Consider the following 26,537-nt stretch of genomic DNA (forward strand, 5'->3'; position numbering starts at 1 on the left):
CCCCTGATTCTCTCCAATACAGAGAGAGAGAGAGAGAGAGAGAGCAAACATACCCAGATGTAAGTGAAAAAATAACTCTTTATCAAGAAGAATGCTGAACAATACTGATAAAACTGAGTTGAGCTAATCAGAAAAATTCCCAAGCTCCTGCCCACTGGACCAAAATGAGATGGCAGTCAGCCTCCCACACCCATTAAAACCTGGCAGGAATAGTTTGGAAGGTCAGTGCTGGAGTGAGGCTGCAGTGCTGGCACAGGCAGTTGGAGCTGGGCTGTGACTGGCAGGACCCACAAGACGCCTGCCAGATCCAGCAATGAGACCTGGTTGCTGCAACTCCAATGGTGGTTGTAGCCCCGATTCTCTGAGGAGGTGGTAGAGGCTTGGGTGGTAGAAGTCCCCTGGAGTGAGGGAAGTAGACTCACAACTTGAAGTCCCAGTGTGGTCTTTTATTTGGCTCAGTGTAGGTGGGAACACCTTCTTCACTGGATAATTAATACCTGATTGTGAGACATTTCAAGAGTCTTTGATGCCTTCTGGTGGATCCCTTATGGCTATCAGCAGAGTTGAATATCTTCAGGCCATGTGAGTGAATTGTCCTAGTGTCTCTCCCAGGGGATTTATAACAGATGAGTCATTTGTGTAAGAACAAAGAAATAATACCTAGCCAGTAGCCTGAGGTGGCATTCTTCTCCTAGGAGGGTACCACCCTTATCTGAAGTCTCTCTGCACAGTCTAAATTAGTGAGCATATTTGGAGAAAAGAGAAAAGAAAAGGAGTCTTTGCACCATAGAAATAAAAGCCATATCCATTAACCTTAGTGAAAGCATTAGGTCCAAGTCTCCATCTCTTCTAATCTTGCTCCTTTCAATCTGCAGTTAACCTTCTCCAACAGATTCTCTCTAAGAACCTGTCTTGAGACTCTCACCTTTCCTTGTAAGGTAGCAAGAAAACATGCAGTAAGATCAGGCATCACAAGCAGAAAGATGTGGAGTTGCTGTGTGTTTGGCTAACTTATGAGGATAACTGAAAGCAGCAGGGTGGGAGACAAAGGGGCAGAAAGCTAATGTTCACAAAAGCTCTGGATGGCTTGCTGTATGGTTACTCCAAAAAAAGTCTATATTTGTTCTTTCTGAATAAAATCTCAGACACTATTGCTGAAAAGCCAAGGATTTGACTGGTTCAGGTGATTATTAGGGTTCCACAAAATTATTACATAGGAGACATAAAAGAATAACAAAAGTTACGTAGGTGTTTCTAAGCCAGAAACTGCTTGTCTTCTCTGGAAAATTCTAAGCCCAGTGGGAAAACTTTGTGACATACATAATTGCATAAGTTAAGCCTGATCTTAAAAAAAAAAAATTATCTAAAATTATTTTGAAATAATTTTACTTGCCCTTATGCTCTCTCAGTTTTGGGGTTTTTTTCCCCAAATGGGACTTGTTCTAAATTGGAAGAAAGTTCTTAAAATCTCTTGTAAATATTTATATTTGATAAAAGCTATATATCACCATATATCCTCAGGCATCCATTAAGTTCAAAAGTCATTGAAACATTTGTTTCATCCAAGTCACAAAATTAAATCTGTCTCATAATGCCCTGTGGTAATTATACATCTGATTATGAGACTTGATTCTTTCTGATTTTGCTTACTGCGATTGCTATTCCATTGTCACAGATCAAAGTATTTCTCAGTGGATTTTCAAGACAAATTTAGTTCCATGATATGCTTACAGGAAAGTTATCAGTCAGAATGTATCCAGAATGTTTTAGTTGTCATTATACTGTCTGTATCTGCTTAAGTACCTTCAGAGGTATGTTTGTGAGAATAAGATGGATCCATAGAAACTATGCTTATCACTTAATTTCCTTTTATCACTCTGAGAAAAAAGGAACATGTTAATTTTTAGTCATGTAAACATGTAAATGTGTCCTGTGTGCTTAAGTTCTTTGTGAAGTCAAAGTCCAAGACAGATAAATGTATGAAGACTAATACAAAATAGCTACTGAATCATAACATGGAGTATTGCAACCTACAATTTAAGCTCTTCTCCAAGACACTTGCAATCTACCTTTCTGCACAGGTTCCTTGCCCATTTTCAAAAAAGGAAGATATCTGTGTCCATCCAGAACTTCCCCCTATTAATCTGAAACAATCCTAATGCACTGTATGTTACACAGTTAATGCTACTGTCTGGATGGGTCATCTTTGCCATCTATGTGGGTAAAAAAGCATTATAGCAGTTATATGTCAGTCTGTAAAATTGCATTTAAATAAATGTTTTCTATTTTGAAAAGTAGTGTAAAATATGATATAATAAAATAGAAAGGAAAACTTTACACATTACTAAAAAAATCTTGTGTTAAAATGGCTTCAGGCTGATTTTATGGTTAGGTCAATTTTAGTGTGTGCTTTGTGTTTTGGACAACAGTTCTCCACTCTATATAATACAAAAAAAGTTTTACGGTGACCAAGAATTATTTGGATGTACAAGTACAGAGTTTTAATTGGATTCAGAAATAAATGTGAGTTGTAGAACTTCCTTAGAACACCTCATGAAACCTCAGCTCGTGGACAGCCTTTACTGTGACTGATATGCTAAATAAGGATGAATTTTTAATTGTTTAATGACATTTTCTAATTAGCATGTTATACTGTTTACTTTTCCTTTAAACAAGGAACATTATTTGACTAAGCTTGTAGTTCTAATAATGATTATACTCATTACATACAACAATGATCACATCCCTTTCTTTGAAATCTCAGATTATAATAAAATTAGTATCATCCCCAAGTGGTTTAAAGCCATTTACTGAGGCATGGAATGTCCCCACAGTTTGCTGGAAATTTGTGATAAAGTGAGAAGTTCTAGCACAGATATTGAAAAGATCATTTTTGCAATACAAGAAGACAAGTTTTCTGTTCATTCTTGCTGAAAGCCTTATTTTTTGTTCTGGTTTACCAATGATGACTAGTTCACCTGAATTTTCAAATACAACAACAACAAAAGAAAAACAAAAGAAAAGCAGTTTTAAAAATACCATTACAGGAAAAATATTCTCTTCATGCAGCAGCTTCAAAATACTGACCAGTAATTGCTCTAGCTGTTTGAACACAATCCTTGTTCTGCTCTTCTGTCCAACAGAAGTGGATAATTCTACCTAGCATGCTTAAGCATATTAGTAAAATACGTGAATAGAAATATCATGGCTTTTTCCTTTTCTTTCTGCTTTTCTCATTAGAAAAATTGCAAACAAACAAACAAACTATAATAGAATAAAAAGGAAACAACAACAAAGAGCTGACAGATAGAAATGCAATGCTGAAAGCCTTTGAATTTAGCTTCCCTTGACAACCTATCTTGATGTTCATTGTAAAAAATGTAGCAGACCTGTAAAGAGAGGAAAACAACTCTCAAAACTAATTCCACAAGAATCAGAGTAAAGGCAGGCATGGAAGATTGAGTCAAGGTATTTGAAACGTTGAGTTTTTCTCAACTATAAGAAGTCTTGTTTCAAGACAACCAGCTGTTTTATGAATATGAGCAGTGCATATATAAGCAAGTCACCATAGAAAGCTACATAGATTTTAATGATTCAGATTTTTCATATAATAGAAATTATCTTAGCAATATGAAAAAGCTAAAACCGGAAATTTCTCTCTCTACCATTTAAAAGGAATGTATGAATCCCTGTGAAAAATGTTTTAAAATATCACCTTCTTGGGTGTCTTTCTCAGTATTAAGGAGGGCTAAAATAATGTGGTTTCTGTATTAATGGGTTCTGGTAAATGCAAAAAGGGAGTTTGAAGAAGGTTCTAAACCATGATAGTGATGCATTTTGAAGAAACATTTCAGAGGAGGTGAGAAGAGAGGAAAAACTGTCTGGTTTTAAGACAGATTTTGATCAATACTGAGAAAAAAAATAAATGAAGTAGTTACTTAAAAAACGGGGGAATGACCTTTGCGGTCTGAAAGGCCCTTGTACTTAGTTTATTGGTAAGAAGAACTGCAGCATATATATGCATTTTAAAATGTATTATTTGCTTCTTATGGGACCTTACCATAAGATTAGAGAAGTAGGAACACTCAAACACAGCCTCTATGTGGTGGGAAAGAGAAAGAGAAAAGGTGAGACCTCAGAAATAATTTTCTGTAGTCAGTTTAAGTGCTCTCAAAGCTGGGGTCTGAGACTCTAAAAAGGAAAGAATGAAAGATTTCAAATTACATCAAAGAGTATGTATATTTTTGTGTCATTAGTAATTAATGTATATGTAGAGGATAGATGCAGGATAATACACAAACAGTGAGTATTTAACTCTGCTTCAGGACATCGCAATATTTCCCAGTAGAAGTTAATGTGCCTTTCCAGTTGATTTGCTCTGCTGGACTGACACAAGGAGAAGTGAGGATCTGGTCCTGGTTCTCTGATTTTCAAAGTAAAATGTCAGGATCTTTAACAGAGTGAAAATTAGAATTAATTAGAAAACCAATGAGACAGTGTAAGGTTGTAAGATTTTAAACATTTACCTGCAAGAATCTGATAAAAATTTCAGAAAAGACTAAGGAGATCTTGTCTTGAATTATTTTGGTCCAATAGGTTTTAAAAATGTATGTTAAACACCACTTCCTTATGCATTCCTGCCTGGACCTAGGACACAAGATTTCCACCTGTTTGGATCCTAGAGATCAGAAACACCATCCTGTCCCACCTGCTATACCAAATGTGCTACCAAGGACTTGGGTAACTACACCTGCTCATCACCCAGCCTATCCTAGAGTCCTGTTTGGGATATGAACAAAGGTTTTGTTTTGGAAAAGAGGGCTCAGGTGGGACAGAATAGGAACCTCTGCAGACCTATTGTTTTGCCAAAACATGGGGGCAAACAGCCCTCCTCCACACCACAGAGCTGGAATGCTGTGCCTCGCATCTGCTTCATGCCCTGACCCCTCTCATATCAAGGATTTTGTGACTAAATGTCTGGGAGGGTTGCTCAAACTCCAAACATTTTGTAACAAATCATGAAGTATGGGCAGATGAATCAAAAAGTGATTTAGTTCTTACAATCTTCAGGCTATTTTCCTTAAAGTTACTGCACTGGATATTTTCAGCAATAAAAATTAATTTTTGATACCTCAAAATTTCCATATAAAACTGCAGAGACATATTGTGGCATAAATTATTAAAATTTAGCCATGAAAGAATATTTTGATTATGTTTTTCATATCTCTTACATCAAATATAATATCTCTTGAAGGCTTTTCTATTCCACAAGCCATATATTTTAAACCTGGTGTATGCTACTGACATTAGCCATGTTCCTTGAAACTAATAAAGGAAAGAATGCCTGTGAATCATAATTCTGAGCTGCAGTTGTTTAATTTAATAAATGTAAATCATTTATTTTAGAAATATCAGATGTCATATTACATTTGTTTCATTGTATTAATTTCCATTAAACTTCGTTGACTTCAGATCATTTTAATGATTCTTCCCCTCTGGGCAAACTGTCATTTCAATCACTTGGAGATAGACTTTTTTCAATTAATTTTAAGACAGTTTAAAAAATATGCTTTCAAAAGAAATGGTATGAAAGAGGGTGAGAGATGAAAAAGTATTCAGATTAAAGCCTTGATTTTGACTAACAGGTATCATATCTACTACAGAATTCAAATCAGTTTGGCTGGTAGCCTGTATACTATTGCTACCAAGGGCTTGTATGCCTCCTCTGATGAAAGAAAAGCCTAAATTATGGCAAAACCCTCACTTCTTGCATATACTTATTTTGCTGTATTATAGAGACACTGCTCACAGAGGAATGACAGCCAGACATGCTGTATGAGATATAGTTCCTTGAGAAGTCACACCCATAAATGTTAACATTAATAATTAATATTTTTAAGAGTTGTTAATTAAAGATGCAGTTGATATTCTAAACATTTTTTTAATCCTGCTGAAGCCCTAGGACTGCCTTTCATCCTTCCAGACTCTGTTCTTCATTGATCACTTGCTTATCTGAGGTCCTGTAAAGATTTGCAAACAGTCAGCAACAGGTGTTCTAGGACATGTAGCCAGTCCTCCATCCCTGTGTGTAACAGAATAACAGAAAGACAGGATTACATTACTTTTAAAGAATGCCATTCTTTGCTATTCTGGTTTCCCACAAAACAATATATGTCAAAATTACTTTTTCCCGCCATTTAGAGGTGAACAAAATTTTAGCCTTCTCCTTTCCTATGTAAAAGCCTGCTTCTATTTTACTCATGAATACCTTTATCCCAACTATGGGTAGTCCACAGCTGAAGTTTTAGATCATGACTACCATGCACTAATCTGATCTCCACTCTGATCTCCAAAATCTACCTCTGAGACTCTTGAGCTACCCATACCTCCTGTCCTTCCAGCTTTCTGACTGAACCACTACACTTCTCTTGAAGTTGAAAGAAATATTTCTACTCTAACTGAATAACTAGCTTGCAGTCTGTCATTTTCAGCTGCTGCGCCTTTTCATCCTTCATCTCTCATAAACTGTGTAACTCTAGTCTGCGGTTAGAATGCATCTGTTTGTTCCCATAGGACCCATTGAATGCGGCTTTCTTCATTTCTCTCAGGGACATCCCATGGGATGATCCATGATATACTGTTTGATCTCCAGAGTCTTCTCTGGGAAAAAAAAAAAAAAAAAAAGAGACCTTGAGAATTGTCACATAATCTTGAATTACACTGCCTGTCTTTATCCCAGCTATGCTACTTTGGTCTGATCAGGAGCACCTTCCACAACTGTTCACTTTGACAGCAGAAATGAATCAGAAGCTTTGCCAAGCATGTTTCCCAAGCAGAGCTTTCAGATAAAGCAACAAAACCTTCACAGAGTGGATGAGAAGGAAGTTATCACTCATCTCTCTTTTCAATAAGCTGAGTATTCCCAGCAGAGTACTACTTTTAACTTCCTTTTTCCCGTTCACTCTCCTGTCAAAAGAGGAACCATTCTAAACCTCCACAGTGGTCTGGGAAAAGGAAGCTGCTGGCTGCCTGTAGGAAAGGGACAAATTTGGAAATTCTCCAAAGGACGGAGATCACATGCATCCTGTAGTGTAAGCATGTTTGCTGCCAGGGTGAGTAATCTCTGTATCAAAGTACACATGATTCATATGCTTTAATTTCCCCATTCTATAAATACCTTGTGACTATATACTTTCAAAAGGAAAACTACTGGTTTATCATTTTGCAATGCTACTGTGCTGCTGTCTCATATTAGACCTGTTGTCACCAAAGAAAGAAAGAAAGAAGGTTTTATTTTTATTGATTTAATTTCTAAGCAGAAGGACAAGGAACATGCCTGTTCACATGAAAAGAACATGGTAGGCAGATGTTTAAGCCTGTCCAGACAAGAAAGCTTCCCCTATTTTCACCAGCAAAATATTTATGCAGACAGAATGGACACAGAAATGAAAATGTGCATATAGTACTTCAACATCCCTTCATTCACTTCTTCCCTGCAGCCACAAGAGGCATTGAAACAGAATATGTTGTTTTCTGTTAGTCCATATATTCTTGCTAAAAGTAATGGCAATTAAATTAAGTACTGGTATAAAAGGAATAACTAATACTAAGTCAGGAAAAATGTTACTTAATGTTTATGAGGTATTTAACACTGGTTTCAGTAATGCAATATTATTATTCCTGTGTAAAACTGACACTAAATAATTTAATGCCCATTATATTGTCTGAAAATTGTCTTATCTAATAATGGCAAGTGAAAAATCCACCATTTAGTAATTCAGAGTATTCACACATGTTATATGCTTGATAGGTTTTAATTGGGGCTTAGAAATGGACCTTAGAGTAATAAAATATTATTCTTCTGAATGGGAAATTGTTCCTTTCCCTCAGCCTTTTTAATTCCTTCCTTTTCCTTTTTTTTTTTTTAATTGATTTTTTATTCTCATGACACAAATGGTAAGTGACAGAAAATTTTCCCATATTTGAAAAAAAATTACTTCTAATAAGATTTAAATGGTTTAAGAAGTTCTGGTCTACACCTTTCTCCCATTCAGGCTTATCATTGTATTAACTTATTAAATCAGAACAAAAGACTTACCAGCTTGAATTAATGTCCCTCTGTGAGATGCTTGAGTTTCTTTTCTTTCCCTTTTCTACCAGGGACAATAATTTCAGTGAATCCATTGCATATCACAATAGCAGGGCATTTTCTGCCTTTGAAGAATGTAATTGCCTTCCTAATGAAGTAGTGTGTATTGCAATATATTCAGTTACAGCAGTATAGTTTATCCAAATGAGGAAAAGAAGAAAAAAATATTGATTTTTCTACAGACTTTTTTTATTAAATCTTTACATAAAGAGAAACCTAGGTCATTAATAGCCAAATCCTGTAAAGGTCATCAGTACTAAAATAGTTTCCCGAGTGAAATTCAGACCGTAGTGTTTGATACCTGAGTTCCAATGCTGCCTTGGATGGGATCCACAGTAGTGTGAGGAAAGCATCCCAACTACCAGTCCATGCAGTCTCTTTGGGACTGTTCCTGTTCCAACAGTTTTGTTCAACTTTTACAAAAGACCAGATAGTTTTTTCTCTGAGCCTGGTCTGTAGCCTGGCTTAGACAGAATCCCAGAATCACAGAATATGCTGAAGTAGAAGGGACCCATAAGGACAGGACCATCCCAAGAATAACAGCATGTGCCTGAGAGTATCGTCTTGAACTCTGTCAGGTTTGGTGTTGTGACCACTTCCCTGGGGAGCTTATTCCAGTGCCCAACCACCCTCTAGGTGAAGGACCTAATATCCAACCTAAACCTCTCCTGACACAACTTCAGGCCATTTCCTCGGGTCCTGTTACTGGTCACCACAGAGAAGAGATCAGTGTCTACTCCTCTGTAGTGGGTTGACCCTGGCTGGATAACAGGTATGCACTAAAGCCACTCTCTCCCTTCCCTCTGCAACTGGACAGAGGAGAGAAAAAAAAAGAGCAAAGAATTCGTGAATTGACATAAGAGCTGGGAGAGGTCACTTACTGATCATCATCATGGGCAAAACAGACTCAAAGTGAGGATATTAAATTTATTACTAACAGGATCAGAGTAAAAGAGCGAGAAGTAAAACAATCTTAAAAACACCTTTCCCCTACCCCTCCTTCCTTCCATGTTCTACCTCCTCTCCCTCAGCGGTACAGGGAGACATGGAATAGGGGTTATAGTCAGTTGTTGGTTTTGCTGCCGCTCAGCGAGAGGAGTCCTTCACTTGCTTCCCATGGGGTCCCTCCCACGGGACACAGTCCTTCATGAACCTCTCTGGTATGAGTCCACCCCACGGACAACAGTTCTTCATGAAAATGCTGTCCCATAGGTTACTTCTCCATGAGCTCTGACAGTTTGGGTCCCCCACAGGGACCACAAGCCCTACCTGGGAAAAACTTGTTCCAGCATAGGCTCCTCTCTCCATGGGCTGCAGCTCCCCAGCAGGACCCTGCTCCAGCATGGGCCTCCCAGGGGGTCACAGCCTCCTTTGGATATCCACCTGCTCTCACGTGGGCTTCTCCACGGGCTACAGGTGGGTCTCTGCACTCCTGTGCTCCTCCATAGGCTGCAGGGGGACGGCCTGCTCTGCCATGGTCTTCATCATGGGCTGCAGGGGCCTCAGCTCCAGCACCAGGAGTACCTTCTTCTTTTTCTCTGGGAGCGAATATAGTCACCAAAGATGAAGAAAAGGCTGAGGTACTTAACACCTTTGCTTCAGTTTTCAACAGCGAGACAGGTTGTCCTCAGGACAACTGACCTCTGGTAGACAGAGACAGGAAGCCGAATAACCCCCCTGTATAGAGGAGGAAACAGTTAGCAACCTGCTGAGCCACTTGGATCTTCACAAATCTATGGGACCAGAAGGGATCCATCCTTGGGTGATGAGGGAGCTGGTGAAAGAGCTCGCCAAGCCACTCTCCATCATCTACCAACAGTCCTGGCTCATTGGGGAGGTCTCAGATGGTTGGAAGTTGGCAAATGTCACTCTGATCCGCAAAAAGGGCTGCAAGGAGGACTCAGGAAACTACAGACCTGTCAGCCTGACCTCGGTGCCTGGCAAGTTTATGGAGCAGATCATCTCAAGTGCAATCACACAACACCTACAGGATGGACATAAATCTCTGTATTTCCTTTGGTGAGACACATAGACAATAGAAGATTCTTATTCATATAAATGGTGTAAGAAAAGGAGCCTGCTTCACCAAGAAGGAGTAATTTAAAAGCAAAAAAGAAAGACATTCAGAAAAGGGTGCTATGGAAACAAAATCTGCACTTTCTTCCAAAACAGCTACAGTTTCTTATAAAAATTCACTACAATTCTCAACTTGTAAGAGAAGCAGAAATAAAGCTGAAGAGCTCTAGTCATCTCCAGTTTTAAAAATACTTTATAAATCTCATATTTTTCCTCAGTTTATAGGTAGTATACGAGAGATGAAAAAAAATCAAATATTTGAGATTACACATTGGGTTAACATTGAAATGACATGTAATATTCTTTAGACTCCAGTGTATGTGCCACTAGTGTATGAGCCAGCAAAATTAATACCCTAAATTAAATGAGGTCCTTTTGTGACTAAGAATTAATCAAACTGTCTGTGTAAATACATATATGTGCACACACTCTTGGGCTCTTGTAAACTACCTATATTTAAAGAAAAAAATTACCCTTTACCTTTCTTAAAATTTTCTCTCTTTGAACTGAGTTCTTGACATACGCATGTTGCATTTTATACTGTAATATTATATATACTGTTTCGCTAACTAGACTAAAACTCTGCTTATTATAAATTAGTCCATTACAATTTGGGTTTGCCCAGAAGCAGAAGCCTCACATCTGATGTATGTTCCCTAGAATACTTTAAGTTACCATATATTTGGCGCAGAGGGGAGGAAAGGGGAGGGGAGGGAAGGGGAGGGGAGACGAGGCGAGGTGAGGAGAGGAGAGTTAATATGTTATTCATAACTCTCCCATGGTATTGAAACGCAACCCTAGCCCCTCTGGTATTTTGCTGCCCACTTCATACAAGTTCTGTGATTATGAGCTTTTATTACCCTTTTGTTTCCACATAATGAAAATCATAGCACACTTGTTGAAGCTGATTCACACTCATAAAAAGATAAACCTTTTGTGAGGCTACTGACTTTAAGAATAAAGTGGATGGAGTAAATGTCCTCTTACCTACCCAGCTGTTATTCAAACAATTTATCAGATGTGCTTTCCTAATGCTATCGCAGAAGCTGTCATCCTATTCTTTCTCTGCAGTTCTCCAAACCAGGGTGGAAAGCAAAGCCAAGTAGCAGCTAAGTGGAAAGGAGTCTGCCCTGTGGAAGCAGAGCATGACCCTCAGGCAGCAATGGTTGCCTGATGGAGAGACACCAGGGAAGATTCCTGTTCTGCACAATTCCACAACCTTGCATGAGAAAGGGAAATCTATCTCTGCTAGAAGGTCATGGCTCTTTCCTGAATGATAGTGCTAGCAAAATTCATACTCAACAGCAAGTTATCTGACTTCTATGTGCTCTCATTTCCCTCTCTGCAAATGGGCTGGATTACTTTGGCTGTTACCAGTGACACCTCTGACACTGAGTACTCCCACTGAATCTTAAAAAAAGAGATGCCATCTTTTTAATGACATTGAAAGTTTCTTGAGGCCTTCCAGCAGTCTCCATATTTCTGCCAAGAGGCTGATTCCTCAAGCAGACCCCTCTACTCTGCTTCCCACAAAGGCAGGGATGCCAAATTTTTCTCGTCACTGTCTAAAGTAGTTTTTAACACCTGCCTTTGTTGTTTTCACAAGAAACAGAGCAATTCAGGTCATGAAAGTGTTTGATGTCGCTAAGCATCTGATGGTTTTACACTGATCATTATAATTTCAAACAAAATAGTTTCAGAGTAGTGAAGGCAAGGGAATAATATTTAGGTGAGGGAATAACAGATGCAGTGCTGCACTAACTGCTACAGCCAAATGACACATAAGCATACTCCATTCCATTCCATAGTTTTGGAAACATTTCAGGGATCAAAGTTTTTGCATTAGTAAATAGAATTTGTGCTTTTTTTTTTTATTCTGCAGTCTGTTAAAAACACATTAGCAGATTTTTTTCCATTCCAGTGGGCATATGACTTATAAAATATTTGGGTGCCCAAAAACTACAGATCAGATTTCCAGTATTTTTAAGTTGCCCCATGCCCCATTATCTCAAAATATTGTGAAATTTGTAGATAGATGGAAATCTCTTAGTTCTTGGCTCACTAGCTTAAGCTTTTGTGAAAATGAATGCCAGCCAAGCTCAATTATTTCTGTTAGACATTACCCCTCTTTCACTGGTGAAGTGTAAATGTGCTTTCAAGGAGAATTAACTAAACTGTGAGTGCAGATTTGGCCAAATGTACAGAGTAAAAACTTTTGATACCTGTCACAAGCAAACCAGCATGTGGAATTTCACTTTTGACTCACAAACATCATTACTGCTTTGTTCTAATACAATTGTTATTATGGTTACCATATGAAAAAAAGCATATGAGTCCAAACTGAATAAAGGTCTCTTCTCAATTTGGGACATGATCTTTTCATTTTAATGGAAAAAAATTTTTTTATGCAAACTAAGCATTTCATCATGTCATTTTTTTGGAAACATAATTGATTTGATAGTTTGAGAATTTTTGAATTTCGTTTCAAAATACTGGGTGCCATTCTGAGAAGTAAGAAACAATAAGAATTTTATCATTGATGACATAAATGAAATTCTGAGATCATGGACATTCATAATTAAACAGTCATGTTTGCAGTACTACACTTAGAAAAGCAGAGTATCCTACAATTGATATAAGATAAATGTCTGAGAAATCAGTTCTATTTTGAGACACTATCTTTTCCTTTTGGAACATAATGTTCTGGTTATTGATTTTGGTTATCACTATGCACTGTCAATTTATAGCTGAAATAAATTTTTAAGAATTGTTTGACTTTGATCAGTCTCAGGTAACACCTTCGGTGGGATTAAAAAGACAATTTTGTACATTTTGTCTCTTTTATATTCAGTTACACATCATTGTACGAGGTATTTGGAGATTAACAATTATTATATAAACCTGATAACTTTAGACTTTTATGCTTCTTTTAAGTAGTGATGTTCTTGCTTACTTAGTATGGACCTCATGGGTTTCTGCCACTTCCATAAACAATTCAAAATGTTCAACATACTCCATTGCTTTATTTAAAATTCTACGAAGAAATGGAAATAACGTTGCTCAGATTATTCCCAAACCAGTTAATTTAAAGAAAAAAAAAGTCAATTTACCTATCTTGAGGTCAGTCCTCTAGTGTAAACAGAGATTAATGGCTTTTAATTTGCGCTAGCTCTGAACAGCTCTGCATAACTGGATATTTCTGGAGCCAGGGGAAGCTCCATGGAAACCCATTCCATGCCAAATATTGTCAGGCCATGAAGCAGGTTTTCCCTTGGCAGAATAGTGGAAGAAATAGCCCTTGGGAGGCCACCAGAATGTGCAAAAGATGAAGAAGTAGAGTCACAGGATCATTTGGTATATAATTTCCATTTCTTTCCTCAGCACTACAATAATTATAGACTATTACAAGACAGAGAATACCCTTTGATGGACATTATTCGGTCATAATCATGACAGATAAAAAATTAAAGTAAGTTTGTTTGGCAGTTAAACTGGACAAATGCAAAAAGCCTTCATTTGGGAAATCAACTAAAAAGCAATTAGAACCACAGGGAGAGGACAGGAGTCCCTTTTCAATTACTCGTTGAGTGATTTGATCAGAAACAAACCTTAAGTAACAGCTACATTGTACAGACAAAGAAAAAAACAAGCCAAGCCCTGTAATAATGTTTGAAATAAGTCACTGAACCATGATATTTGTTCTAAACCCATCAATATTCAGAAATCAGTGGTAACGAAGTGGCAAGAACAGTCTGCTCAAGCAGAGAGGAATATATGTATCACTGTGCCTGGTCTCAGGTTTTCTCTTGAAACAGGACAATTTGGGGGGGTGTTTACAAAGCCCAGCCTTGGCAAAGGTGCCTGGGTAACAACTGCCTGGGGTAATATGAGTATACACAGAATATGCAAACACAGACTTGACTGTGGAGGAAACATAAAGGAGGAAGGGAAGCATAAAAATAGCCTGAACACCTATAACTGTGGGGAGAAAGAAAAGGGTAGAAAAGCTACAGGCAAAACCTGGTTTGATGATGTCAAAAATCACTCCCCCAGCAGCACATCTCTGCCAGACCGAGCTGCCTCCTGGTTCAGATGCCGAAGTGTGCCCTTGCCCAGTATGTCGTGGGCAGCTACAAGTATGCCCCACATCCCAGTGTGCAGATCTCAGTTTGTAGACAATTTCATAACATTTTGGAAGTGTTTAATATTGTGGTGTTTCTGTTGTATTACTGGTAGCTATCCTGCACTTAAGGTTCACTGACTGCTAGTGAATCATGTGTCATAGAAAAATTGATAAACTGCCTTGGAGTTGATCTTATGATATTCTAGCAATCACATCCATGATTCCCAGACTTGTTGCTAAAAGCTGTTGGTAATAAAAGGTTGAATTATCATTGAAAAATAATTTACTGCACAGAACTTCTATCTTACAACTGAATAAAGCACATTTTGAACTTAGAGCAATGTTGCTATTTTTGCTTCTTATTTCTACCACTACAACTTGAATTGCGAGTAGTCCTTCTTGTGAGACAAAGCCAGAGATGGCCTGAGCAGCGAATACCAAGGGGATGCTGCAAAAGAACCGGAGAAAGGATTGTTCAGTTCTCCTGAATTCCTTCATCTGTAACCTTCTCATTTCCAGGAGTGTTTTTAATACTCAGATATTTTAGAAACAGAGAACCTGTTCATATACAACTGATAGTTTCCTAGCATAATTAATTTCATATTCCCCTGGAAGGTCAAGTTTGTAAATATGAATGTCAGCTTTCAAGGTGTTAGGAGGAAAGGCTGCCTGAGACTGGAATTTGGTCTCTCTGGGGAATATAGTTTATCTTACCTGGGATATTTTAGGATCACAAACTGTATATCTAAAAACCCCTCCTCCTTTGCACAATTAATTTAAGGCAAAAGCATTTGAAAATAGAAAACTTCTAGGAACATTTACGGGGAAGATAAATTTTATCTTCCCCAGTAAGACCCAAGAAACATGAATTTAATTCAAATATCTTTTGAAGAACATTCTGATTTTCCTTGAGTGGTATTTTATTTCTTTTTAACAATGGGATTATTGGCAGATGCTCAGCAAACTGTCCATCCTTATTATTTATCTACTCCTTTTGGAGCCTTTTTTGTCACAGTAAAATAAAGAGCTATCTTTACTTTAAAAATTAAGGGATTAGCAGTTTCTCAAAAATGTAATAGACAGAAAGTTAATCTAAACTTTTCAGAATACATTTTTCACGGATTTAGAATTTAAAAACATGAAAAAATCCACTAGGAATGTAGAAACAGGACCAAAGTGATACCTAAAGGGCTGTTAATTTCATTATATTCAAGGACTCTCAAAGTTTTTGAATTTTGGAACTTACAAAAAAAAAAAGTAGATGCATTTACTGTAAGTAGATATAGAGATACATTTGAACCTACTCATGTATCTAGTTTTTTTTCCCTCTACAATCTTGAAGTTGAAAACACAATTAATAAAGAAGAAATCAGCAATTCCCACAAGATAATAGAATCTAGGTGTGAAAAACAGCAGCTATGGAGAAATATGTAATGCTACCAGGAGACCTCTCAACTGTTTTCCACATCACTCAAAACCCCAGCCATTTTATTGATCTGCCTCCATTAGAGTAAGATGCATTCAAAAGTGAGATGCAAAAGATGTTGCTAATTTTAATTGTTAACTCCTCTATTTCTTCATCTGAATATGAACTCATTTCTAGAGAGATCTACTCTAGTCTTCCTTATTTTGCTACCTTTCTTGAGGAGCTGAGAGACTGTTAATTGAAGCATTTCACCAAGTTTACATAATGAAACAATGTTATTTTAACATTTTGACATTACTTATCTACTTAATGCCAAGTGAAGTCAATGAAATTAATCCAGTGACTCAAATAATTCATCTTTTGGAAACTGTCTTCAATTTGACAGTAAGAATTGATCATGCTTGAGATGAAATTAAAACAGAAAGTGTGTCTTTTTCTTTTTTCTTTTTTTTTTCTCTTCCCTTCTTTTCATAAATAGAAATCTTTAGACATTAAGAAAAAAGGCATTAAAAATTTTATGCTTTGTAGTTTCTTAAGTGTAACAGCTAAAAATATTGGGACACACAAGAAGTAAAATTGGACAAATGAGCAGAAGAAGGCAGGAAGTTTCAAAATTTGATTAGCCAATGGGAGCAGAAACTCCTTTGGCACCAGCTCTATTCTCAGGAGTCTTTAGCTCTATCTCTCACAGCCAAGTTAACACTGAACTTGAGGTTGTAGAAACCTCTGTGGAGGCAGCCAGTGTAATATTTTCCCCCCTTTTCCCCAAAAGAATCACTTACTTTTATGATTACAAGGCAAACCTAAAAAATCTTTCACTCTTGTTTTCTGTATACGCAGGCAACCTGTGGTTTTGTTTTGGTTTGTTGGTTTTTTTTGGGGGGGTGAGGGAGCGGTTAGGAGAGGTAGTTGCTTCCTTTCACCTCTGAATGATAAGAAATCACCTGTATCTGAAGATTTTGTGAGTGCATGAAACCGTCTTTGCTGAACAGCTTAGGAATTACTAGGCCAATCAGTATTTCACAGTTTTATGGTAATAAAATTTAGATTTCCACTATAAATAGGAAAGAAAAAAGGTCCACTAAATAGTGAAGAAAATTTCAGTAAGTCCAAAACAAAGATATATAATTTTCTTCATTTGGCTTCTTTAAACAATAATAATATAAGACTTTTCAAATCTATCTCATATAAACCCATAGAAATTGACATCTGTGGACCGTGATCCTTCTGGATCTAAACTAGTACTTTATAAAACTATTTAACATCATCTTCTCATTAAATCTAGTTTTTTCTCAGTTTGCAAAATTGGGTCTTATTATCATACACCAACTATAATAAGTGTAGTAACTAGCAGAAATACTTTACAAAAATGCCTCTGAATAGCAGCACAAGGGAAGTACATTGTCATCTCTTGTTTTCCCTAATTTTTTCTGAATTTATTTCTGAATTATAATTTATTAATTTTTAAATTTTAAAAAGCCAGTTCAGGGATAGGGAAAGAATATGAAGTATGTGATTAAAACGCATTTCTCATTTTTGCTGGTTAAAACATATTTTTAATCAGCAATTCAAATATTAACTTTCCAGTAGTATTTGAATGTAACTTGAATTCCTCATTCCATTCCTGCAGATGAGTTAATATATGTCTCACATTATGAGCAAACAAACAAGTAAGCAACTCCTACTCTTGATGGTTCCTTATTTTGTGTATAACTAAGTGCTAGTGAAACATACACTTAAAGTGGGCATATTGTACAATGACCATTTTCCATTAATTTAATATTAAACTCTTTACCATATTTCTGGAGAACTACAAACAAAAAGGGTTTAGCCATGAACTAATTTGTTTAAAGATCAGATTCCAATTTTTCTACTCTTATAATCACAACTATAATGGATATTTCTTCTGAAAAAAATGATTTTGACACTGAAAATATATCCTAAAAAAAGAAAAAAAAAGGCAAGAAAAACAATGTGGAAACAAAGTCTTATTGATCAGCAACGCTTTTTTTACATCATCAAATTTAGTTGATAAAAGCAAGGCTTCACTTTAATACAAATAATTGTGCTAATTAGGAAGTCATCTTATGGAAAAGAAACAAAAATCTTGACAGAAGGATGCGTTAGTGTTAGTTAATTTGTAATACATTCCAAGTCTTTCTATTCTAGGCCATCTTTCTACTAGGCCATCAGATGAGCTCTAAATATCAATTCTATGATGGTATGTTTGATTTGATGTACTTGATGTAATTTCTTTCAGAACTTCTGCCAAAATATCTGAGAAAAATTCAGATAGAATGGAAGTGTCCTGACATTTCTTGAGAAACCAGTGTCAACATAAGTTGATAAAATGCAAATTTAATCTTTCCCCTTCTTGCTATTTTAAATCATTCACCAGTTTCATCAGCTAGTATATTTTCATTTTTGATCCATATGGACTTATAAAATGCACCCACTCTTAATACATTTAGAAAATTGACTGTCAGTTATCTCTACCTCTGGTATAAGACTCAGAAGCATGATATAGAGCTTCAACTATGCCAGGTGGACAGGGCACAAACTATATGGGTATAGTGCCATCTAATGCCATGGAGGGTTCAGAGATGTTGTGCTATCATCACCTTCAACCTCTGGAGAGGTTAACAATACCAAAGCATTCAATGATCAACAGAAAATTTAAGTGAAAAGAGTTCCTGAAATAACCAGAAAAAATTCTAAAATAAATAGTACCGAATATATTTTTTCTTGCTTTTACAAAACTGTGTCTGTTTTAAGGCATAACATTTTGAAATGTTTAAAGTACAGTTGAGTGAATATCTAGATCTATAGTTATAAATGTATTATATCCAAAAATTAAGACTTTGCTGACCCAAATAAGTTAGAGGGGTCTATAGACAGAAATATCAGTAGAATATCAAGAGAGAAGGCAGAAATGACCAAAGGTTACTGCCATAGGAAGAGACATAATGGGTTTGTTTCCCTAAATAAATTCTGACATAGAATGACTTTTAGGTAAAAATCCCTCATCATCTAGTTATATTTACAATGTTTACTACTATTCCCTGTGAGAAAACTAATCCTGAAGATATTTTACCTGTTTGATGCATTCAGAAAATTTTTGCTTTGAATCATTATTCCTTTGATTTCCCTCCAACTTTTGTTTTCCTGTTTAACTCTTTCTCCTCTTCTCTTATGTTGCATGAGTCATCTTTATGAATCAATTTCTACTAGCTATCTTTGCAGTCTTTGGCTTTGCATCAGATTCTCACAGCACCAGGTATCCAACTATGACATCTAAGGCAATGAATAATTCTATCAAACTGTTTTAATCAAACAAAATATTATGTATTTATATGGTACAGAGCTGCACCATTTTCTGCTGCCTAAACCTCATCTTAAACCTTATGGTTTTTTTTCATAAAACTAATGTTCTCTTAACACAACCCAGCCACAAGACACATTAAGATTTATTCCTAATCAGTAGACAGAAGTTCTTATGAGTATCAGAGTTTGTAAGTTTTATTCTCAACAGACTTCAGAACTGGAATATATATGACATTTCATCACAGCATTATATCTAACCACAGTATGTACTAGTATGACTGCAGACTAGAGGAAGCATTAGTTATCATATTCCTGTCACCAGAATGTATTATGTGTTATGAAAACAATTATAGCAAAAGGCTTAACTGTCCTGTATCACTTCACTGCCCTACTTGGTTTCCAGTAAGCTGAGAGCTGTGCAAGAGGTCAAGAAATAATTGGCAAAATGTTTTCCATATTTTATTTTTGTCTGCTTGTGTATGATCTATACGGCTAAAGAATGAATAACAAATCCAGGAGAGGACAAAACTAATTCATTCAATGAAATTTCCTTCCATTTTCACCACAACCAAGTTTTAGTAGTTGGTATCCAAGCTGTAGTTGAAATTCTGACTCCAAACATTATATCTGGTAATCAAGTGAGCTTCCTGTGGTTGTCAGGCACATTGCTGAATTCTGATTCACATAAGCATAAATATCAATCTGTATTCTATGTAATGAGAATTAATACATGGAGGATAGCAGAAATATGCATGCTAGTTTGTGATCAAACTGGAATCACAGGCATGGGAAAGGCTGTAAACTGGTGCTCAGAGATCTGCTGTTAAAGAGGCATTAGGCTTCTCTCAGGAAATCTGTTTCAGTTACTACCTGTGTTTCACCTTTGCTGGTACATCTTAGATATTTAAAAATTTTCTCTTGCTTTCCTCTTAATATTATTCAAACCCCAGTTCCTTTGTACTTTCCTCATGCCGTCATACTTTCTAAATTTGTGATGATTGCTTTCCATCTTCTGACAGCCATCGTCCATCCAGATGACATCTTTCCATCTAGTTTGCATCTGTTTTGAAGGGTTGAAGATAGGCAAGGTAATCCAGCTGAGACCTTCCCAAATCTGTATAATGAAAGGATTATTTACTGTCTTTGTACTCCTGTAAATAAATCCCCCCATGGGATTTGACTATTGATATAGCATAGTATTGCTGGTTCATGTTTAAATATGATTTTCTATTACACCCAGGCTGTTTTCTGGTGTTTAGCTAGATGTTCTCAATCCTGCATGAGCAATTATTTCTGCAGAAGCACAGTATCTTTTACTTGTTGAATTTTAATTGTTGTCTTTTAGTCTCCAGTTTTACAAGGTCATTTTTATTTTGAAGTCATCTTTCAGCAGCCACTCTCAGCTTGGATGCATCTACAAATGTAATTAGCACAATCTCTATTCTTTCATTCTACTTTTAAATGAAATATTAACCTCTGCAGAATCTCACTTGCACATCCTTCCATTTGGGTACACTGATACTTACTCTCTCAGAAAGGTTTGTCCAGTCATTAGATTCACACTGCAGTGTTTCCATCTAGATAACATTTCCACAGGTTGCTTATAAGATTTACCAGATATGATTCAATTTTTCTGTTCCAGATTGAACATAACTCATTTAATTGCTTTTCTTGTACATTTTCAGAGTTCACTTGTTTGTTTCAGTATTTTTCTAGAGGTCAAAATTAATCTTTTATTATCTACAAGTTACAAACTCCTACTTTTTTATCCTTTCTGGAGACAGCTCCGCTCTTCAATTTTATTTATTTTCTTTATTTTTCTTGAATATTCACAGTCAATTCTTTGAACACAGATCTCATTGGCCAATTCTTCTAGTAACCTAGAATGTGCTTTAGCACACTCATCATGATTGATATGAAACAAATACCTCAGTCTCCTAATTTTAGTTTGCTGTTTGAAGAACAACAATAGCTGTTCAAACTACATCCTTTTGCATTAACATTTCAGCTTTCATTTAATACATCATGCCTCTAGTATAACAGATAAATCATCATTTTAACTTTGTACCTAGACTTCCTGCTTCTACAATTTTCCCCTTACTTCCTTTGATATCTTTACTCATCAGGAAAACATTGCCTGATTCTGCATGACACATCTCTGAAACACTACACTTATAACAATCACATACAGGGACAGTGTTATTCCTATCATTCTTTTTGTACTATGCCTTCTTATGAACAGTATAACAGCTTAAAACTCTTGAAAAATATCTAATTTCCATGGAAATTGCCTACAATATTGTTTGCCCACAGGATGGAATTCTCATTCTCTGATTGATATAAGGCTAGCAGCGAATCTCATTTCAATTTGTCAACTATTTTGATACTTGGCATAATTAGACTGCTGGCTAAGAATATCTTCTGCATCCATGCTTTGGAGGCAGGTAATGATGACAGACATACTCACATAACAGCCTTTCACCCAGGAGGATCCAGAAAATGTTGCTGAGAACATGGTTTGAAAAGCATTTGCATTTTTGGATTGTTTTATTGACTACAATGAAAGAAACTGTTCAAGAATCTCACTCCAGGAATAAATAGCATAATATATAGAGAAATATAAGAATTCTGTGTTTTGGTGAGCAAAACCATGGAAAATTTGAAACATCTGGTATCATGTATTATGAAGGATATTCTAAGAGTATTCATTTAATTTTATAACCTTTTCTTTCCTTACATGAATCAAAGGAAGTATGGGAGCCATTGAAAGGCAATGAAAATCAAGTACTGAAACACTAGTCACAACTTACTCTGAAATATCATATGCAAATTATTTAGATATAATCACATAGACTTGTGAGCATTCCCCTGATCCTAAAGAAAGACACCATCAGAGAATCCATAGGTATGTAATAGTAATGAAAATAAATTTGTCCCTTGTGACTTGGTACTTTCTGGGGCATCCTTGCAAAGTCTGAGTGACTACTAAATAAAAGAGGCATGTATACAAAAGCAGTTGTCATTTCCAGATAGATTTTATTTTCATTAAATAACACTTGTCCACAAAACAGGAGGAGAGCAACACTTCCTCCTTCCCGGGGCAAAAACAAATTCAACCAATGATTTCATCAAAGTCATTTTAGAAACTTGTAGGATTCAGTGGTCTGCACGAGGAAGAAAAAAAACCCAATGATTATTTCCTGAGAAAAGTAATAGCAAGTATGCAAAGTCCTGAGTTGTCAGAGGGAAGGACCAAGGGCAGCTAAATTTGAGCTACTGCAGGTAATCCTCAAAGTGTCACAAGAACATTGATACTAGAAGTCAGCTGACACCATCAGAAATTTAATGGAAAGGAAAGTGTGTTCAATGACACAGTTTCCTTCAACATAAAAATACAAAACAACAAAAAAAAAAATCCAGCATGTCAATGATGTCGTGGGAAGACAGCATATTTAGAGATCATACCGACATTTTCTGAACCATCTGATTAGTCAGCTACAGAGATATTGATATCAGAGCTTTCTTTATACATGAGAACTGCAAGAATTTTCTTTTCAGTGCTTTTGCACAGAACCATCGACTTTCCACAGAACCACAGAAGAGAGACTCTATTAAAACCTAATTTTCTCCTGAACCTTGAAATATTTGGAGGGCTTCCAGAAGCTCTGTGCTGCCTAGACAGCATAAGAAACCAACAACAGGTATTAAGGATGAAGAAATATATACTGTTTCCTTTGGATGCGGATATGTTCTCCATGTGGGATGGAGGGCAATATGGAGCATTGATCACAACCTTGGTGCTGTGGTGGTGACTAGACCTAATTATTTCAGAAAAATTAACCTATCTTTTATCTAGAAGCAGAAAAAGGAGATTAATCACATACCAGAGTCAAATGTAATTGTATCTTAAACACAGAATAGGCAAAAAAAAAAGTGTTTTAATTCATGGTTCACTCATATTTATAGGTCCTTTCTTTCTATTACAAAAGTGTAGCACCTCCTGTTGTGATTACTATTACCCCAGTGGGTTTTCTCAATGTATCTCCAGGCACCATGCTCAGTATGATAACCTTTTTAGGCTTTGTTCTTTCATTGTGTCTGCTAATGGAGAAATTTCAGCAGTCCCCTGCTGAGGGTTTTCTGTAAAAGGATAATGGTTGCCTTGTTGGAGGGACAAAAAGACCTATTTAGAAAAGTATGTAAGCCAGAGCAGCAGAGTTCAAGGCAGAAGAGGAGCAGATAACTCAGCAACTTTTACAAAGTCCTTTATGGATCACACACTGTATTACAATTTGCATTGACACAAGTTACAACTCCTAAGTATTCTAAGTTGTCCTAAACAGGGGGAAATAGAGCAGAATTTTTTTTTATTCAGGTTAGTTTTCTACCGCTTTAAATTTGTTTCATGACTGTAATGTAACTAAATATTTATGCAGTATTTCTACAAATGGGAAAAACAAACAAACAAAAATCTCTAAAAAATAATCATGTGGCAACTGTTGGAATAGAAAACACAGAAAATAGAAGGGAAAGGAATGAACTCCTTGTAAGACTGAAGAACATTAGAATACAAATTTCCACATAGACTAGTCATCTTGAGTAACTGCAGTCCTTTAGTACTGTAAGAATTAAAAAGTAAGTGCCATATTTTTTCAGGAAGGGGGCTGTTGTATGAGTGGTTACCACTTCCCTAGCAGAGGAGATGGAGTAGCTCTGCCCATCACCTTCTGATTTATCCTGGACAAGGCAGGTCATTATGGAGGTAGAGACACCACGACCAATGTGGTCCTTAATATGAAGTATGATTCTTGCACTTGGGAAATAAGTAATAGAGCAGAGCATGAAACTTTGGTGATTAGGTGCTACAGTTCATGAAGCATTGCTGGCAAAACTGCATATATTCTCATACTTAAACCTCATCTTTGTCTGTGTTTTTTTGAGAGAAACAGATGTTATCAGGACTCCTTTTCTATTACCAATGGTTGGAAGGCTATCTTCAGCTTTTATGGCATACACAGATTATCAATTTTTAGAATTCAACTTCAAAATATTAAAAAGGAATGTGTCATATAGTTTCATTACACATATTCCTCTTATATTTGCAGTTATGACTTATCATGTATTAGCCTGAAGGAAAAGTTTTTTCCTCAGTCCATGGTTAGACTAAGAATTATCTGGCATTCCTTATGCATGTGAAAACTATTATGATAGGAAACTTTGAAGTATCTGAGCAAGAGGACTATGCTCAAGGAAAATGCACTCAAGGAAAATTATAATTATAATATTTGCATTAGAAACTCTTATACTGGCAACTTAAAAAACTTGATAACTTTCCTGAAGTTATAGTGAAACCTGAAAAATCTGGCCACTCTCTTTGATTCTACTACAGTATTGAACTCTAGCTAAGACTTTGGAATATTTAGAAAAGAAAAATACTATATATACAATTTAAAATATATTCAAAATGAATCCATATTAGGCACAGGGTAAATCCTATTGCTCCCATTTTGCTGCAGAAAGGTTAACTGCCTGTTTTTGATCATCCTTCTAGCATTTTTAGGTTGGAATATGTGAAATTTGAAAAGAAGGACTGTGTTTTTTAGTTTTGGTTTTTTGGTTGGGGATATTTTGTCTGAGACAATATTGAAATGCCCTGAGGGTTTTATAATGCATGTGCCAGAAAGATTCACTGAATTACTAATGACCTGGTGGGTACAGTGTTTCTGAAGGCAGACTTGCTTCAAAGCAGAGGCTGTGACTGACTAACTGAACACTGAGTGGGAAAATGTATGAAATGAGCAGAGAAAGATTTCTGAGCAAAAGTGATTCCCTGACACTTTACACAAAATGAAGTCAAAAGCCTATTAAAAATGTAAGGGCTATAGAGGAGATTTTTGTGATTGCTCTTTTCTCAGAAAGACCATAGAGGAAGTATGCTCATACACAAGATTTGGAGGGGGAAATGCAGAACAAAGGACACAAAATTTACCCTCTCTTCATAAGTGCCAAATGACTGACAAAGTAAATGAAATGCAGTACAGAGATCTACAGACTGTCAGGTGGCTAGTGTTGTGACATGAAGAAATAGCTGAAATGACCCACATTTCCTGTCCCCTGAAATGTCACCCTGTCTGCCATGCTACTGACCCCACTCTTGGTTCTGCTGAAGTGCCATGTCACTGCTATATCACACATATTTAGATTACGAGGTTTAGCTACAAAGTCTTCCACCACTGAACACCCATCAGCCTGTGTAAAAGTCCCTATAAAATCTGAGTCATGTGACGGACACCCGGGAAGCACAGGCAGGAGTAAACATTCTGAGAATTCACAACAGGAAAAAAAATTAAAGAGGAAGAATAAGACAGATCAGATTTCACTAGGAAATTTTGCTAATAAATTCTCACTTCTCAGCTTATCTTGTTAAAGTTATGGATGATTTAGAAAGCTTCCTCCTGAATTTAGGTTCATTGTCTCTTCTTTATTTCCGTTAGTAGGAAATTTAATTGTTATTTCTTAAATTTATTTTATTTGTCTAGTAGTTCGCCTGGATGACATGGATATATTTCTGTATCTGTTTAGGAGCAAAGGAAGAATGATGTGCATTTAAAAGGTAGAAAGCTGTGTATAACAAGCATGAAAGCTCAGTTATTTAATGGATGTCTGGATGTCTTCCAATCTGCATGCAATAGTTTTTAGCATCATCTGGCTCTCTCATCCTCTTTCCAGTAGATTTTTATCCTGTGTATTTTTTTTTAAAGTCATGGATTTCATTTAATAATAAATTCCATTGTGCACTATGTAAGTTGTACGTACTTATATATTACTCTCATTTTAAACTGTTATATTATCTTTATTTAGCATACTAACGGAAATTGCATTTTCCCAGCTGTAAAATATAGCTTTCTAGTAAAGACATATTAAGCACATAATTCCAATTGGTAAAGAAAAAAACATTGGGAAAAGCTTGAAAAACACTGTATGTAATAGAAGAATATAAAAAATAATTGTAGAAGTTCCTATCCAGCCCTATCCTCGTAAATCTTTATTTATCTTTCCTATACCTCAGTTCAAGTATAGTCACCTTTTGACCTCAGCAATGAAGTGGTCTGTGCATGCCAGCTATGCAGGGTGATTTTATAACTCCACACATCCTTACACTAGTCAAGTGTGTGTGTTTGTGTGTGTATATACACTTATATAAACGGTTTTCTTATTTTATCCCTAATCTCTTTAAAGCCTAATCAGGATAATCTGCCATTCTGAAATTTTTATCTAGAAATCTCTTAGATGACCGTGAAGCTGAAACATGTTGATAAAATAGAAGCTGGGGTTGCAGGATCAATACATAAGACTAACATGTCTTGGAAATGGATATTGATTCCATTAAAGAAACATGCTGCAAGTGAAAGTCAAAGGTTTTTCTTCCTGTTACATGT

The sequence above is a fragment of the Manacus candei genome, unplaced genomic scaffold (assembly GCF_025592945.1).
Source record: "Manacus candei isolate 608988 ecotype Guabito, Panama unplaced genomic scaffold, ASM2559294v1 h1tg000017l, whole genome shotgun sequence".
Lineage (NCBI taxonomy): Eukaryota > Metazoa > Chordata > Aves > Passeriformes > Pipridae > Manacus > Manacus candei.